At 42.2% G+C, this 18347-nt stretch overlaps 2 pseudogenes; one reads left to right on the top strand and one right to left on the bottom strand.

Annotated features, from left to right (window-relative positions):
• Positions 1 to 5261: 5261 nt before the first annotated feature.
• On the bottom strand, positions 5262 to 9656 carry LOC135715359 (SWI/SNF complex subunit SMARCC2-like; annotated as a pseudogene).
• Positions 9657 to 10970: 1314 nt separating this feature from the next.
• LOC135715361 (SWI/SNF complex subunit SMARCC2-like) lies at positions 10971 to 16066 on the top strand (annotated as a pseudogene).
• Positions 16067 to 18347: the final 2281 nt, after the last annotated feature.

Below are 18347 nucleotides of genomic sequence, written 5' to 3' on the forward strand. Positions count from 1 at the left end.
GCCCACCTTTGCGAGAGAGTCCGCCTTCTCATTGCCTGGGATTGAGCAATGTGATGGGACCCATACAAAGGTAATCATATATGATCTTTCGACCAGTACAATCATCTGCTCCCTTACCTTTGAAAGGAAATAAGATGAGTGCCTACTTGGTTTCATCGACCGAATAGCCTCAATCGAACTGAGACTATCCGAGAAGATGAAGTAATGGTCTGCGGGCATGTTGGAAATCATCCCCAATGCGAAGTTGATTGCTGCCAGCTCAGCAACAAAAACGGAACAAGGTTCCTGGAGTTTGCGGAAGGCGCTAGAGTTTTCATTGAAGACACCGAAGCCAGTGGATCCACTGAGACGAGACCCGTCTGTAAAATATCTGTTTACGCAATTGACGTGTTGGTACTTTTCAGTAAAAATACGCGGGATAATAATAGTTCGAAGTTGATCTGGAATCCCGTTAATCACTTGTTTCATGGACAGATTATATTCAATTGAGGAACTGCGATTGGTGAAGTGAGCACGGTCTGGAGTATAACAAGGAAGACACATATCCGACGATATGTAGTGGTGGTAGATTCTCATAAATCGAGATTGTGAATTCAGCCTCAGCCCAAGAATTTCTTCAAAATTTGCAATTATAAGTGTGTTCGTCACTCCGCATTTGATTAGTATTCTGAGAGAGAGCTCCCAGAAACGGTTCTGGAGGGGTGTTACTCCTGCCAGAACCTCGAGACTCATGTTATGCGTTGAGTGCATACAGCCAAGAGCAATACGCAGACAACGATATTGCATTCGTTCCAATTTTATTAGGTGACATTTTCTTGCCGAGAGAAAGCAGAAAGAGCCGTACTCTAGAACAGAGAGAATAGTTGTTTTATAAAGCGTCCCGGATGAGAACCCCACCATGTGCCGCAAATTGAACGGAGAAAGTTGATCCTCTGCTGACATTTTTGCTTCAAATACGTAATATGGCATTCAAAGTGTTTTTATGTTACTTCATACGCGAAGTTAACGATTTTCAGAGTTGCTTGGAAATGCTAACATGAAGCTTTAGTGTGATGATTTATTAGCTAGAGAATGATCTTTAGAAGAGGGTAGGTGGATAGTTCCGTTAGAAAATGAGCGAAGGGCCATTAATGCGACAGTTTTTCAAGATAGACGCACATTTTTGCCTAACCCGTACGATGTACGCAGGGACTTGAAGTATGTCTCCAAGTCCACAGGCCTGTGGTAATGCACGAAAGCATCGCAATCGGGCGGTATGAGTTATGGTCAGACGCTGGTTTGCCAGGTTTTCGAATGGCTATTACTTTGACCTGTCTCCATTCAGGTGGTATAATGTTGTTTTCTAGTAAGGAATTGAATAAGTCTAGCAAGCGTCTTTTAGCGATATCTGGGAGATTTTTCAGAAGATTGAATTTAATCATATCGCTTCCCGGTGAGGAGTTGTTCGATGAAAGAAGAGCCATAGAGAATTCCAGCATTGTGAATGGTCTATCCAGAGAGCTGCCGCTCGGAGACGCTTCTCGAAGAATGTGTTGTGCTGGAACTTAGTCCGGACAGACCTTTTTAGCGAAATCGAATATCCATCGGTTAGAGTATTCTTCACTCTCATTAGAAGATGCGCGGTTACGCATGTTGCGAGCCACCCTCCACAAGGTGGTCATTGAGGTTTCTCGTGAGAGTCCCTCGACGAAATTGCGCCAATAACCGCGTTTTTTTGCTTTGATTAATTGTTTCAGCTTTGTCTCAAGCTTTGAATATTCCTCGAAGTATGTGGAGGTTTTGTGTCTACGAAAAGCTTTGAAAGCATCAGATTTTTCTACATACAATTTTGTGCATTCTTCGTCCCATCCAGGTGTGGCTGGTCTCCTTTTGAAGGGCGCACTTGGAACTTTTCTTTTTTGTGCTTCCAGTGAACTTTTGTAAATCAAATCGGCGAGGAATCGATATTCTTCCAATGGTGGAAGCGTATCTATTGATTCGGCACCGATTGTCACCGCCGTTGCATATTTATGCCAATCTATGTTCCTAGTAAGATCAAATGGAACTCGAGATGGTTCTGCAGAGTGAGGGGCACACTTAATTGAAATGATGATTGGCAAGTGATCGCTACCATGGAGATCATTGATAACCTTCCACTGACAATCCAATGATAGCGATCTTGAACACAAAGATATGTCGAGTCGGCTTTCTCGAGCCGGAGGTTTTGCTATACGTGTCGCTTCACCAGTGTTCAAAATAGTCAAGTTGAAATCGTCGCATAAATCGTAAAAAATAGCCCCACCCAGTACCATGGGAGTTCATATCACCCAGAATTAATACTGGGGATGGAAGAATCGAAACTAGATTCCAGAGTTGACTACGGCTAATGGAGGTTCTTGGTGGAACATAAACTGAAGCTATGCAAAGGTCTTTGTTCTTCACATTTATTTGGCAAGCGACGATTTCGACGCCTGATAGAGCAGGAAGGGAAATTTTGTAGAAAGGGTAGCACTTTTTGATCCCTAAAAGTACTCCTCCATAAGAATCGTCTCTATCCAGGCGTATAATGTTAAAATCGTGGAAGTTGAGTTCTTCATCGGAAGAAAGCCATGTTTCACAGAGAGCAAATATATCACAATCAGAATTGTGAAGTAAAAATTTGAACGAGTCTAGTTTAGGCACTAGACTACGGCAGTTCCACTGTAGCACTCATATCTTCAACCTCGTTCGACGAATTATCCATCGAAAGATATGATTGATGCAAGGAGGGGCCATGAAACAGTCAATTGCTTAAGATATGATTCTAATGTTGGAAGCAAGGCAGAAACTAAGCTTCTAAGAGGGTCTTGTATGTTGAACATATTTAATATGAATTCCACAATGTCCGAAAAAGCTAGCAAACCTCGTTCGGACTTGGATTTCTTTTGAGAAGGTAGAGGAGCAGCTTTATTATTTTTCTTATTTTTTTTGGGCAATGGTGGAAAATTCCTGCTGCATCCAGGGATTGGTTCAGCAGGAGCCTTCGGTTTCGTTTTTTCATCCCCATTACCCTGGGAATTTGCCAATCTTCTGGAGGTGACTTTAGTTTTCTTACGGCGCACTTTCGGGGAGGGGCATTTTCTTTTTGAGGATCCGTCCATTTTTGAAGGTGCGTGTATCACCGTAGAATCACCTTCATCGGATGAGTCAGAGTCCGATTCTTCAGCTGACAAAATCGAAAATTGGTTTGCATCTTGGACGGCTGATGCAGCCTTCACCATTTGAGCATATATCTGCTTGGAGCGTCCTGAGATTGAACGCTGCACTTTATCGGGGTGCTGCTTGTACATCGGGCACTCCTGCAAGGGGTGAGGATTCTCGCCACAGTACGCGCATTTTACTGATTCTTTGTGGCAAGAATCCTCTTTGTGGTTTTCACCACATTTGCCACAACGAGTTTTGTTGCCGCAATGGCTGGCCGAGTGTCCTAGCCTTTTGCAGTTGGTACAGTTATAAACCCTCTGTACAAACAACCGCACCGGAAAAAAGCACCATCAACTTTGACAAAGTTTGGGAGAACTGAACCAGCGAAAGTCACCCGAAACGAGTCTGAATGCTGATAGACTTTCTTGCCATCTTGTAAAGACACTGAATGCAGTTGCCTTACATCCAGTATCTTTACAAGCTCGCTTGTGACTTTTCTGTTTTTAAAACAACCCGAGGCACGTTTCAAGTCCTCGACAGACAGACTCGCGTCGGAGACCACGCCTTCTATCTCCACATCTCGAGAAGGGATGTAGATGTTGTACTCAACACTAAACAACTCGTGATCAGCAATTTTATTTGCTACATCATAATTCGGTGCTTCTACACGCAGTTTGATGAATCTCTCCTTATGTACCAAGATTCCAGGATACTTACGCAGCAAGTCTCTCAAAATATCGAGAGTTTTCAAGGGTTTATTTTTAGGCCGAAAAAAGACAACCCATGGTCCTTTCGAAAGTGGTTGGTAATACCTAGTTCGCGCAACGTTGGCATCGGAAGATGCCATAAGTGTTGCGCAAAAGCGGTGTGCAACCGCTTAAGAAGGAAAAAAAAATAAAAACCTTCTCCAATTTATTAATTTTAATTACTAGTAATTAAATTTTTTTGCACGGCGTACAAGCAAATTAAAGCGAAAAAAAATCGAAAAAAAAAACTTTTATCTAGTTGCAACAAGTTGTCTCACTATGAACCATACTCCCTTACCAGGGGTGAGAGACAGAACCACGCGCCACGAGGCAAAACAAAACTACAATAGGGAGGCAATGGACGGTGCAGCTAGGTATTCCGTTTGCTGCTGCTACGCTGCGGCTATTGACGGAGATGATGCGATGATGGTGGTGATGATTTGATGATGATCGATCACTGGGGTAAAGGTGAACAGTCTATACGTAAGACTCAGCTTACGATAGCTGCTTCCGAAAACCGTGCGCGATTCACCTGAACACTTTTTTTCAACAACGATAGCGATGGAAACGCGGTAAAAAACGAGTGTCGTATGAAGAGACCAGGACGCTGCTAACTGGCTCAGCGCTCGATACGGAATGAAAATAACTTTATATTAACTATAACCAAACATTAACTTAACATATCTTTAACTTAACTTTAACAATTAACATAACTTTAACTAAACTTTAACATAACCTTAAAGTAATTTTAACTTAAATTTAACATAACTTTAACCCAACATTAACCGAACTTTAACTTAACTTAAGCTTTAACATAGCCCTTACTTAATTTTGACATAACTTTAACTTAATTTTAACTTATCTTTCACATGACTTTACCTTAAAATTATTTTAACTTTAACTTTAACTTAACTTAAACTTTAACATAACATAAATTTAACTTAACTTTAACAGAACTTTAACTTATCTTTAACTTAACTTTAACTTTAACATAACGTTAACTTAACTTAACTTTAATTACCTATAACAGAACTTTAATTTAAGTTTAGGGCCTGTTGCTGAGGAGGAGTAACGCCAGCTGCTGGAGCACCACCTATCGCAGGCTGCTGCCATTGACCTTGTTCCAGCTGGAATCGCTGATGAGCCTGTTGTCGAGCACGGAACTCCGTTGCCTTCAGCTGTTCCAAATGGAACTGCAACCGTTCTTGTATCAACTGCTGTCGCTGGTATCCCAAACCTTCCCGCTCTCGCTCCATCGTTGTTTCGAGCTCTTCAAAGTGTCGTAGCTTGATCTCCAGTTTCTTCATCTGTGTTTCGACCAGCAGAGCAACCAAGCTCTTGAATTTCCTCTCTTCAACCAGCGGCAGTATGGCGCTCCAGCATAAAGGCTATCTTACCGTCGTCCTTCTTGGAACCATCCTTCATCTCGACATCAGTGGATCCCGGAGTAGCTGGAGCACCCGGGACTTTGCTCTCTTCATCTTCCTTATCCTTGTAAGGACCAGTACCGGCAATGCCACTTGTTGCCAACCCAACGTACGGATCAAACTTTCCTCCGAAGCTGAACTTTTCCACATTTTTCAGATGGGCATCCATCATCGTAGCGGGGACTTCGTCCTGTAACAATAATAGAATACATATTAGTAACGAAATATTTCAACCCCATACATCACATACCTTAATAGCGGCAAACTCTTCCATTGCAGCCTTGGCAGTGCTGGCAGAAATCCTCGGATCTACTACCGAAGCCAGGAACGCAACCGTCGACATAATCGGATTGCCAGCCTTACTGAACGGAATCGGCTGGTAGGACAACGGTCCCAGATACGTATTATCATCCTCCAGATAGGGATCCTCTATCGGAAGTTTCAGGAAATGCAGAATACACTCGTCCTGGGTACGCGATCCAACATGCTCGCACACCTTGTTCCAATCATCCTTGTACATTTCCAGACCCTCGAGCAAAAGAAGTGTCTCCTGTTCGGACCAATCACGGAACATGCTTGCAGCGGTCTTGTTCCGCATGGCAGATGGTTTCTTGACGTACTGATCCAAACGAAGACCGAATTGGCCGTTGGGATCTGCGGTGATCGTTCCCGGTTCGGTTTTTATTCCGTCCAACATGCCACCGGAGGGAGCTCCCGTTGCTCCTGGTATGGCTCCAGGAGTAGCTGGGTCATCCTTTTAGTCTGGCTTCTTGTCCAAATCAAGCAAATTTTTAGCAGCCGATGGTTGAACGGTTGCAATCCGGATGGGGTATCGCTTAGCACATTGAAATGCGAAGTTGGTGGAGGACCCATTAGGGTAGGACGTGAATCAGCATCGATCTGGTAGTTGATCAATCCCCACTGTTCAAGAAAAGCATGAACACGCATAATAGCGCAGACGTCTCCTGCCAAATTTCTTCGGCAAGCATTGCTGGTCAAATACTCCGTTGGGTTCAGCCGATAGGTATCGATCATAAAATTACGATAAGCAAGATAGATTTGAAGAACTCCGGGAGGGCACGCTTCTCAACCACATGAATCGGATTGTAATCGAACCAAGCCGAATAGGATGGAACTATAATATAATGTGTCTACTCGGTAACAATATCCTCCAGGTCGTCCTTGTTTTCATTTTCATTTTCATTTTATGATGTACAAGGGGGTCAGGGGCCATGTCACCGATCTGAACCATCCATAATACACCAGGGAAGGGGAGAGGAGTGAGCAACACAGCATCTTTACCCATGGGGGTTAAAAAAGTTCTGCAAGGTACACTTATGGTGAACCAGCGGTTCAGGGATTGTAGAAAGGAAAAGGGTTGGGTAGGTTTGAAATGCAGAACTAGATGCCGTCACGATTGAATGCGCATGTTTAAACAACGTTGATCCAGGTACCTATAATTAAAATTTTCATATAATCTAGTTATGATCATTGTCAATAATACTTACATTTCGATAAAGATGATGCTACCTACTTTACCTGTTATGTGATACTTATCATCACAGAGTCCAACCTTAAATCGCAGACCAGGTCCACTAACAAAACACTCGTTCCGAGAAGGGGCTTATGGTCTTCTTCTACTTCGGGTTCGCTCACCACCCGGAATGAAGGCTCGGTGCGGTTAGTAATATCAAACAGTGTTACATGCAAACGAAAAAGAGATACAACCAGGATTAGTTTTTTAAAGTAATAGTTTCATCTGAATGCCCAACTAACCATATCTCAGTGACATTGTCCCACTCTGAACCCACACCTAAAGCTATTTTGTGATTATATGGTTGCTTTGGTACTCACATGAAATGTTGTGCAAGTACCACAAGTTCAACAACGCCCAACTATGGACAGTTCAATGTTAATACCATTTACTCTTTGAATCAGCTTACACCAACATGATAATCTACTAAGAAACATCTAAGAACCCGAAAAAAAAATAACAACAAAAATACATTAAAAAACAATGTCACAATAAGACGAAAATTATTGTCTTAACAATGATTTATATTGTTACGTCTACAATAAATTTACCTTGATTTATGTTGTACTAAACAGTAAATTTCATGGTAAATGGAAAATTTACAATAAAAAAGGGGGGTTGTTAAGTATCTTAACAATGAATTTTTCGAGATTTCCCCATATCATTTTTTTTTTTCAATAACAGTATATATTATTGTTATTTTACTGTTGGTTGGCGGATTTATTGATTAAAAAAATAACAGTGTACTTTAGAGTGTATGTGTTGGCTGGACAGATCTACTTTATCGACTTTATAAAAAAAATCGAAAAAATAAAACATCGCCCCGGGAAGGGAAGGGGGTAGTATGTCTATTACGGGTGCGTCCTTTTTTTACTGGTTTTGGATTGAGATTCGATCCGGAACTTGTGAGAAATTCAGGCCAACTCCCCTGCAATCGATCTCCCTAGGTCACGCCTCCTTGGTGGTTGAGCGTCGTTGGTAAGTTAATACATTCGACTGGAGAGAATCGCCCATGAAGTATGCTTCCACCTGAGAATTCCTTCCTGACATCTTCCAGTGGTGGATTTTTTTTTTTATTATTATTGTATGATTATTGACTGCACGGAAAAGGTCTGCATTAAGCGGGATTTAGATGAGGCAGGTGAGTTGAATTCAACTCAACCCGATCTGGTCGTTGACTTGGCAACGAATAGAGCAAGTCCGATATCGCTCAGCCAAACGAACTGTCAAAGGCAGAGCCATACGGGCAGCGCCTATCTTGATTACATTGGCAGTGTTGCTGACCCTCTCATAGTCTGCATGCTTCAATTAGATTTATTTTTATTGTTCGTGACGTAACCTACAATGAAAACACATCAATATTTAATGTAACAACAATTTTTATTGTAATAGAGTTGTTCATTATTGTTCACGATCGAATCATATTAACAATAAAATAAATGAAAAATATGATAAAAATCATTGTAACAACATTTTATTATGTACCTTCATTGTACATCTAGGTAGCACTTTTGCCGTTTCGGAAGGGTACAACATTATAACAATCATTTTTATTGTCGACAATAAATATTAATGTTAGAGCATTGTTTCCATTGAAAATTTCAATGTAATTTTTTTTTTCGGGAATGTATAGAGATAAAGTTCAAAAATACAGTTTTAACTGATGGTATTTTCTAAACATCAAACTGTCCAATATTGGACCCTGCCAACACACGGCGCCTGCAAGGCAATGTGGGCCGTCAGAATGGTTCATCAGTTGCGAAGTGAAGTGCTTCTCAAACTGAAGCGATACATTTCACAATTTTTCAACGTTATCCTAACGTAAACTTAATATGCCCGTCCACGCCCGAAACCCATCCACCACACAAAATCAAATAAAAATGTTTCTGTATGGCAAACACGTCCAGACATAAACAAGAATATGGGTGTATATCTTCACTGTAACAACTACGGGTAATCATCGAAAATACTTGCATTTTACTCAGGCACTTTTGAGCAAACTGCAATCACTCTCTCATACTCGAAATGTGCCACGACCTAATTGGCACAACGACGCCCTATACGCTCTCTGACCAAAGCGCAGGGAATATCCTCCAGGTCGTCCTTGTTGTGAGGAAACTCCTGAGTATTGCTGTTGTCGCTGGTTTTGCCAGCTTGACTATCATCTCCCGTTCGATCCGCATTAGCTCTGTCAATGTCGTCATCCAGATCCGTCATTGTTGCATATTTTATAGGCATCATTTCCGGATCTCTCTAGGGCTGTGGAGTGGCCGGACCTGAAGCAGAATTGCTCGAACCAGCCTTCACCTCAGTCAGATTAGTTTCCGGCTGGGGGTCGTCCATATCCTTTGTCAGATCTTCCGATTCTTCGTCATCAGCACGAGGTTTTTCTTGAAATACGGCCGGTGGCCGACCGCTCTTCCGTTTACCACCTTTTGCTTGCGGAGAAGGCGACCGTTTGCACTTCTGATGAACAACTTTAGCTTTCTTCACTTTATCGTCCGATCCACCGGCCATCAGATCCTCCACACCGAGTCGCAGTTTGTGGACCTTTTTACGACCAGCTTCGTAATCCTCTTCTGCCATCCATTCGTTGTACTCTTCCAGATCGGTTACCCACGAAAGTGAAACACGCCAACGGTCACCCGGTGACATCGGAGAATCCGGCACGGCCTCCGGGGCTAATCAAACGTATTCGGTACCCAGGTATCGTACGAATCCGGGAAGTAATACCAATGAATCATCACATGCTTATCCCGGCGGAATGTAGGCCTTGCATAATCCTACGGCAGTACCGCCGGATAGCTGATATGCGTCGTCTCCTCCTCGTCCATCGTCATCTCAACCTGATGATTGGTTACAATCTTCGATATTCGATTAGCAGTAGCCTTGTCCACTTCGGGCCTAACGTAAACGATCGGTAGCCGCATGCATTCAGCTTCGATTAGAGCCGTCTTCATGTCAAGCAGCATCTGTATAATGGGGTCCTTACGCATAGGGTTCTGAAAGGGTGGAACATTTGATCAAAAGGGAATTAGCACCGGGCGTGGAACATGCTTACCTTGTTTACCATAAAATCGAATTTCCGCCAGCGCTGTTCAGCCTTGTAACGGTACATCGTGGCCAGAATATAAAACAGCGATCCACCCGGTTTGTCGGAGGATCAGGTGCCAAGTACTGAAATTACGCAAAATGATATCAAAATAATTGCACTAAATATAACATATATTTTAATACTTACTGTAAGTTGCTTCTCTTCGCTCGTGGCTCGAGCAAAAGTAATCATCTCACCCTGATGATTGGTTACAATGTCCGATCTTCGATTAGCAGTAGTCTTTTCCACTTCGGGCCTAACGTAAACGATCGGTAGCCGCATGCATTCAGCTTCGATTAGAGCCGTCTCCATGTCAAGCAGCATCTGTATAACGCATAGGGTTCTGAAAGGGTGGAACATTTCAGTGCCAACATTTCAAAGGGGCGTAATTGCTTTTGTAAACAATGGCTTTAGCCGTCCATTTCTCGCAAATAAAAGCCCACCCTTCCAAAATACCAATGCTAGCTGGAACAGGAAACATTTATCTACCTGCTGGTTCATCTGCTCGTGCTAATTCCCTTGTAATCAAATCAGTGCCAACATTTCAAACACAAACGAAGTGACAGACGGAGCGGCTCGAAAACTTTGGTGACTAACCTGCTATTTCAATTTTTCAGTGAACCACATGGCAACACCACTGCTACTGGATTGTACCACATTGCAACACTACTACTGGATTGTACTAGCATTTTCACCAAATGTATTAGAATGTAGAAACTAAAATGCATAAAAAGATGACAAAATGACACACTATCTTTGCACACTGTCAAAGAATCATTATACACAAAATCAACTTTGTTCAAATCAAAACAAAAAAACTAACCCATCTGGTGGATGATGGCACAAGCTTCCAAGAAAATTCTATTACAGCGACCACATTATTTTAATGGATTTCTTCGCCAGTTAGTCGTCTGTCACTTCGTTTGTGATTTCAAAGGGGCGTAATTGCATTTGTAAACAATGGTTTAAGTCGTCGATTTCTCGCGGTTGAAAGCTCAATCATAAAAATGAATGACACCAGCAGGTAGAGAAATGTTTCCTGCTCCAGCTAGCATTGGTATTTTGGAAGGGTGGGCTTTTATTTGCGAGAAATGGACGGCTAAAGCCATTGTTTACAAAAGCAATTACGCCCCTTTGAAATGTTGGCACTGAAATGTTCCACCCTTTCAGAACCCTATGCGTTATACAGATGCTGCTTGACATGGAGACGGCTCTAATCGAAGCTGAATGCATGCGGCTACCGATCGTTTACGTTAGGCCCGAAGTGGAAAAGGCTACTGCTAATCGAAGATTGGACATTGTAACCAATCATCAGGGTGAGATGACGCTGGACGAGGAGGAGGCGACGCATATCATCTATCCGGCGGTCGAGCCGGCGGTTGATCCCCTGCCGGAGGATTATGCAAGGCCTACATTCCGCCTGGATAAGCTTGTGATGATTCATTGGTATTTCTTCCCGGATTCGTACGATACCTGGGTACCGAATACGTTTGATTTGCCGGAGACCGTGCCGGATTCTCCGATGTTACCGGGTGACCGTTGGCGTGTTTCGCTTTCGTGGGTAACCGATCTGGAAGAGTACAACGAATGGATGGCAGATAAGATAACGAAGTGGATGAAGCCTGTCGTAAAAAGGTCCACAAACTGCGACTCGGTGTGGAGGATCTGATGGCCGGTGGATCGGACGATAAAGTGAAGAAAGCTAAAGTTGTTCATCAGAAGCGAAACGATCGCCTTCTCCGCAAGCAAAGGGTGGTAAACGGAAGAGCGGCCGGTCACCGGCCGTATTCCAAAAAAAAAACCTCGTGCTGATGACGAAGAATCGGAAGATCTGACAAAGGATATGGACGACCCCCTGCCGGAAACTAATCTGACTGAGGTGAAGGCTGGTTCGAGCAATTCTGCTTCAGGTCCGGCCACCCCAGAGCCCTAGAGAGATCCGGAAATGATGCCTATAAAATATGCAACAATGACGGATCTGGATGACGACATTGACAGAGCTAATGCGGATCGAACGGGAGATGATAGTCAAGCTGGCAAAACCAGCGACAACAGCAATACTCAGGAGTTTCCTCACAAAAAGGACAACCTGGAGGATATTGTTACCCAGCAGACACATCATATTATAGTTCCTTCCTATTCGGCTTGGTTCGATTACAATTCGATTCATGTGGTTGAGAAGCGTGCCCTCCCGGAGTTCTTCAATGGGAAGCACAAGTCGAAAACTCCGGAAATCTATCTTGCTTATCGTAATTTTATGATCGATACCTATCGGCGGAACCCAACGGAGTACTTTACCAGCACTGCTTGCCGAAGAAATTTGGCAGGAGACGTCTGCGCTATTATGCGTGTTCATGCTTTTCTTGAACAGTGGGGATTGATCAACAACCAGATCGATGCTTATTCACGTCCTACTCCAATGGGTCCTCCACCAACTTCACATTTCCATGTGCTAAGCGATACGCCATCCGGATTGAAACCGCTCAATCCTCCGAAAACCGCTCACAGCTGCTAAAAATTTGATTGATTTGGACAAGAAACTGTAACGCCTCCGCTAGCTATCATCAGACTGACAGCATAGCGGAGACGCTTCATAATGAGGCTAGATTGATATTGGCGTTACGATCATTCGTAATACCCCATTATCAATATTTCTAGCGCGGACAACAACCAAACCCATCGCGAAGCGTTCGTGCACAGCAAAAAAAAATGTAATATCGTTCGATGTAATTCAAGCTGATGTATGAAATAATGATGTAATAGCAAAAAGCAGATACAATATTACATCAATGGATGTAATTTTGTTCGCAAAATCGATGTACATCGTACAACGTTATATTACACAACCGATGGATTGACCTGGTTGCAGCAGTTTGGATGTAATATTCAACAACTTTTTTTTCTGTGTGTTCTTGATGTATTGAGACATCAGCTGTCTCCCTCTCATAGCATGCAATCTACAGATTGATAAGAAAAGATTATGCAACAAAAGCGGCCAATCAGAATCGGCCGCGTGTAAAATGCAGAGGGGATATAAACACGACTCTGCGCGTGGTGAGATCATCTGCAAGTTGGCTATCGAGCTAGACAGTTAGGAAGATTTAAAGCTAAACCGTAAATTTATTCAGAGCGAAAAATTATAAAGTTACCGAGCAGTGAGTGCTAAGGCACTGTCAAGTGCGGGAGATCGGTACTTTGAAAAGTAAGTGATTTTCTAATCTAATTAAATAATAAAAATTCTAATGTAGTGTTTTGGGTGATAGATATCACCATCAGACAAATACTTAAATTTATAGTGCTAGCGTATCACCGATATTATCGATTCGGTGAATCATACCAGGTAATTAGTTAATTCAGTGAAGTGTGTGGCAAGAAATTAATTAGGTTAATAACGTTTCGAAGGTCAATCCTTCGAAAGAAGGTTCTCGGTGGGGACCGAAAACTATCGGCGTCATCGACGTTCCACCTCGTGGTCGAGTACACAAGCACACAGCAGCCATCTTACACCAGAGTATCTCGGTGTCCAGTGCGTTTTCGGACCGCGCTCTCTAGTGCTTTCCGTCGTTCGGTGGTCACCCACCGAAGAAGTGCTCTCTGCTTTCTGCAGCACTACGCAAGCCACGCCGCTAGTAAACCGTGATCGTTTCACGCTCCGCCGCCTACGTTTCCGAACCTTTGTCGGCACCACTCGTCGGCACGGGTAGCCAACGGGATCCGTGAGAGGCTCGACTCACACCGCCGTGAAGAGTCGCCGATCGCACAACCGCAGTATTCTTGTATTCCGTATTCGCCTACACCGTGGCCCCCGGCCAATAGCGACAACCGTTGATCGTACCGCCGTGACTTCGTAGCACACCGAAGAGCACGCTGTGGCCCCCGGCCAATAGCAATAGGCCGTCGATCGAACTGTAGCGATCCCGCAGTCGAACAACGCTACCCACGCGGCTTCCGGCCGACCGCTTCAGCGAACGAGTCGTCACTCCGATTGGCGATTGGCAACAACGGCGTTGGCATTCCGCCGACCTCGATCACCTCCACGTGCATCAGCAGCAGCAAGTAACCCGGGTTGCCATCGAAAAAGAAAAGGTTAGAGCGCTTTAGTTTTTAAGTTTAACTCATGTGAAATACGTAGCTTCCAAAATTGTATTCTTTGCCCACACTTAGTTTCTCTTTGTGAGCGAGAACCAACCTGCAAATTCAATCTCAACCTTTGATCCCGTAAATATACATAGTTAAATGAACCTGATTGAATGCTTTTAGTGAATTAATCTCTTTTTGACACACGTTGATTGCATGAGTTTGATCGCGTACGTTAGACACGCCCTGAGTGAGCCAGCTCGGCAAACTTAAACACGCATTTCCGCATCACATCTTTGTATGTGTTGGCGCTTAAGCGGATTTGTTGATTTCGATTCAGGGTTTTTGGTCGACGTTGGTCCGGGTTAGAAAGGGTTCGGTATAAACTACCACAACCTAGCCTGATTCCGTCTCATCTCTGAGTACCAGAATCCGTTAAAGCCATACGTAACATATTCCCCCTGAAAGTGGCGATTTTGGGATCGTATCGTTCCGTTTGTACCGCTTTGAGTTTGGGTCGTCTACTTTCTAGCAGGTTTACTGTTACAAAGCCAGACAAAAAGGATGACCCAGCTACTCCTGGAGCCATACCAGTAGCAACGGGAGCTCCCTCTGCTGGCATATTGGACGGAATAAAAACCGAACTGGGAACGATCACCGCAGATCCCAACGGCCAATTCGGTCTTCGTTTGGATCAGTACGTCAAGAAACCGTCTGCCATGCGGAACAAGACCGCTGCAAGCATGTCCCGTGATTGGTCCGAACAGGAGACACTTCTTTTACTCGAGCGTCTGGAAATGTACAAGGATGATTGGAACAAGGTGTGCGAGCATGTTGGAACGCGTACCCAGGACGAGTGTATTCTGCATTTCCTGAAACTTCCGATAGAGGATCCCTATCTGGAGGATGATAATACGTATCTGGGACCGTTGTCCTACCAGTCGATTCCGTTCAGTAAGGCTGGCAATCCGATTATGTCGACGGTTGCGTTCCTGGCTTCGGTAGTAGATCCGAGGATTTCTGCCAGCGCTGCCAAGGCTGCAATGGAAGAGTTTGCCGCTATTAAGGTATGTGATGTATGGAGTTGAAATATTTCGTTACTAATATGTATTCTATGCTACGATGATGGATGCCCATCTGAAGAATGTGGAAATGTCCAGTTTCGGAGGAAAGTTTGATGCGTACGCTGGGTTGGCAACAAGCGGCATTGCCGGTACTGGTCCAGACAACGATAAGGAAGATGAAGAGAGCAAAGTCCCTGGAGCCGCTGGCACTACCGGAACGAGTGCTCCAGCTACTCCGGGATCCACTGATGTCGAGATGAAGGATGGTTCCAAGAAGGACGACGGTAAGATAGCCTCTATGCTGGAGCACCATACTGCCGCTGGAAGCATAATTGTCCCACGTGTATGTGAAACTGCATAAGCCATGGGACAATTATGCGTCCACCGGCAGCATATATATTATATTATTATATTATTTCAACCTTCAATCTGCACACTTTGTTTCTCTAAGCTTTTTCAAGGGTCTCATTTCCAATATCTATTTGTTTTCGTTTCATTGTTTGGCTACGGCTGTGTGCTCTACTTATTTTATTTTTCTTAGCTTGGGGGTTTGTGATTTTGTTGTTGTTTGATGGTCTCTCTAAGACAAAGATAACCAATCTGATAAAACAGAGAATTCTTCTCAAGAAGATGATACCAAAGCGTCTGAGTCTAATGCTGCGGCAGGATGCGACCAGCAAAAGTCAGAGGCCGGAGCAGAAGCCGACAAGGGTAAGGACAAGGAAGGATCTTCGGAACTTGCCAAGGAGAATGGTGACCCGAAGGTATTTAACGAGGGAAATTTCCAATCGGCAGCAGCTGCTGCCTTGGCCGCGACCGCCGTCAAAGCAAAACACTTAGCTGCCGTTGAAGAGAGGAAATCCAAGAGCTTGGTTGCTCTGCTGGTAGAAAGTTAGGTTAAAGTAATTTTAAAGCTAAAGTTAGGTTAATCTTAAATTAATGTTATGTTAAAGGTAAGTTAACGTTATGTTTATGTTATGTTAAAGGTAAGATGAAGTTATGTAAAAGTTATTTTAAAGTTATGTTAAAGTTAAAGTTAAGTTAAAGTTTGGTTAAAGTTATGAAAAATGGAAAATGGAGCATTTTGGTAAGGTTATCATTCAGCTCATTAACTTATTTAATGAGCATGCTTCCAATATCGACACAATTTTTATAATCTGTGACGCAAAGCAATTAAACTAACCACTAGAAGCAAGCTAAGCCCTCTTAAACTCAATGGTTCCAGCGCGGTCGGTTTCTTTAGGGTGAAATAATAATTCTCGGTATTACATAATCTTCTTCCAACGAAACAATACCTGTAGGACCATAAACTTCGCTTGGGAATGTTCAAAGTAAGCGTGTGTAAGAAAAATATCAGGTGAATTGAATGTTGTCATATTCAAATTTAATATAGGATACCATACAATGCTTCAATATTCCAGTATTGACCTCACATAGGCAATATATAGTGTTTTAATTAATCATGTGATGTTGTTTTTGACATCATCCATATCCACATCATCACAGTCACTTTCGAATGTATGGGAATGGTAGGAAACCATTTGGAAATGCATGAAAATTTTCAGTTTTTATCCATTATCGTCTTTATGGGCAGTTTTAGATGCACAAAAATTGCACGAGTACATTACTATGGTGATAAGGTAAACACTCGTTTATTTGTTTCCTTCTGTGAAAGTATGTCACAAATCGTGGATTTTCTGATATTCTCCATACTGCAAAAATGATTTTCCTACCACTTTCCTACCAGGGGCGACATCTCTCGGATCTTCAGTATAGCTACTACTCAAATCATATGTATGGGTCCTGAAAGTTATAGCAAAAGCGCTTGATAAAGCCTAGCATGTTATTTGCTCTGTGAATAATTGTGTTTTAATGGTCTATGAAAGTTAGTTTAGAGCCTAAGATAATTCATAGATCCCTAACTCTTTCACATTTTTCTACATTTTTATTTCCTAGTGCAATTGAAATATTTTAAGTTGTTCTTTTCCTGCTAAATGATATTAAGTTTCATATTTTTACATTCAATTCTAGTAGACTTTTTTGCACCATATGTAAAATATGTGTATTTTATTCCGGATGCATTATTGAAGGAAAATTGTAAGATTTTAATTTGGTTCTTACGTAATTAAAGAAGTTCTATGGACAGGACTTTATTTCATGTTCTGTTTTTGCATTATATTCTTTAAATGCAGAACGTGCAGAACTGATAGAAAAATTCAGTTGATCGCATAAATCCAAATAAATTAATACATTATTACTACTATTGTGTTTTTTATAAATTTTATGTGCTTTTTGCTTCCGATTTTTCAAGTTTTTCATTTGTCTGTTATACCAGACTGGATTTTGTGTGTTTCTGTTGCGTCTTTTTTTCTTCAAAGAAATTTCTTCCGAAATTATTTCTGTTGAAATTTAGTAGAACACGTCTATACCAATTTCGACATTTCCTACATTCCTTAAAATTAATTGCCAATTGACACTGTTTAATCTAAATTTTATTTTTTCGTAGTTTGCTAATTTGTATTCAAAGACTTCTGCGTATTCGAAGTCGTTGGGTCTTTGGTTTTCATGCACAAACCCTCAGTTAAAATCCCGATTCAGCTCCCAACAACCTAAATGTCCGTTGTCATTATAACACGATACAGATCCTAGTGGGTGAAAACTATACTTATAACACGGTAGTCATTTCCAGATCTAAACGATAAATTGGTCGAGCAATGGTCGAAAGGTTTCAATATCCATCAGTATGGCTTTTTTCCTGGAACTGTAGCAACGAATCACGCTGGAATCGGTTAGATGCGTGCAGCTTACGCTGTAATAGATTAAATGTTTATATCGTATTATGCGTAAAAAAAATCTACACGAAATCAGCTATGAATTGAATCCACACGTCAGATAAACAAACTACTGAAATTTGTCTAGCAACCGAGCAAACATACCTAGATACCTATTTCTAAAGTATTTCTTAAGTATTTATAAATATAATAAGTATGTCGATAGAAATACAAAGTTTAGAGTGGGATGTCCCTAGCTAATATGGGTTGATTTATCTAAAGATATATGAACTTTCTTGAAATTATTTGAAATTCGCCGGTTTCTAAACGAATTTTCCTGAAGCACTAAACATTATTCTGAAAATCTAAGAACTTCCCTAAAGTTAGATTTGCTCTGACCATCTACGAACATTCCTGAAGTCCCACAAATTTCTTTAAAGAACTAATAATTGTTCTGAACCACTGAAAATAT

Source organism: Ochlerotatus camptorhynchus, unplaced genomic scaffold (assembly GCF_037179485.1).
Source record: "Ochlerotatus camptorhynchus isolate MF236.1 unplaced genomic scaffold, CSIRO-AGI_Acam_v1.1 ptg000876l, whole genome shotgun sequence".
Classification (NCBI taxonomy): Eukaryota; Metazoa; Arthropoda; class Insecta; order Diptera; family Culicidae; genus Ochlerotatus; species Ochlerotatus camptorhynchus.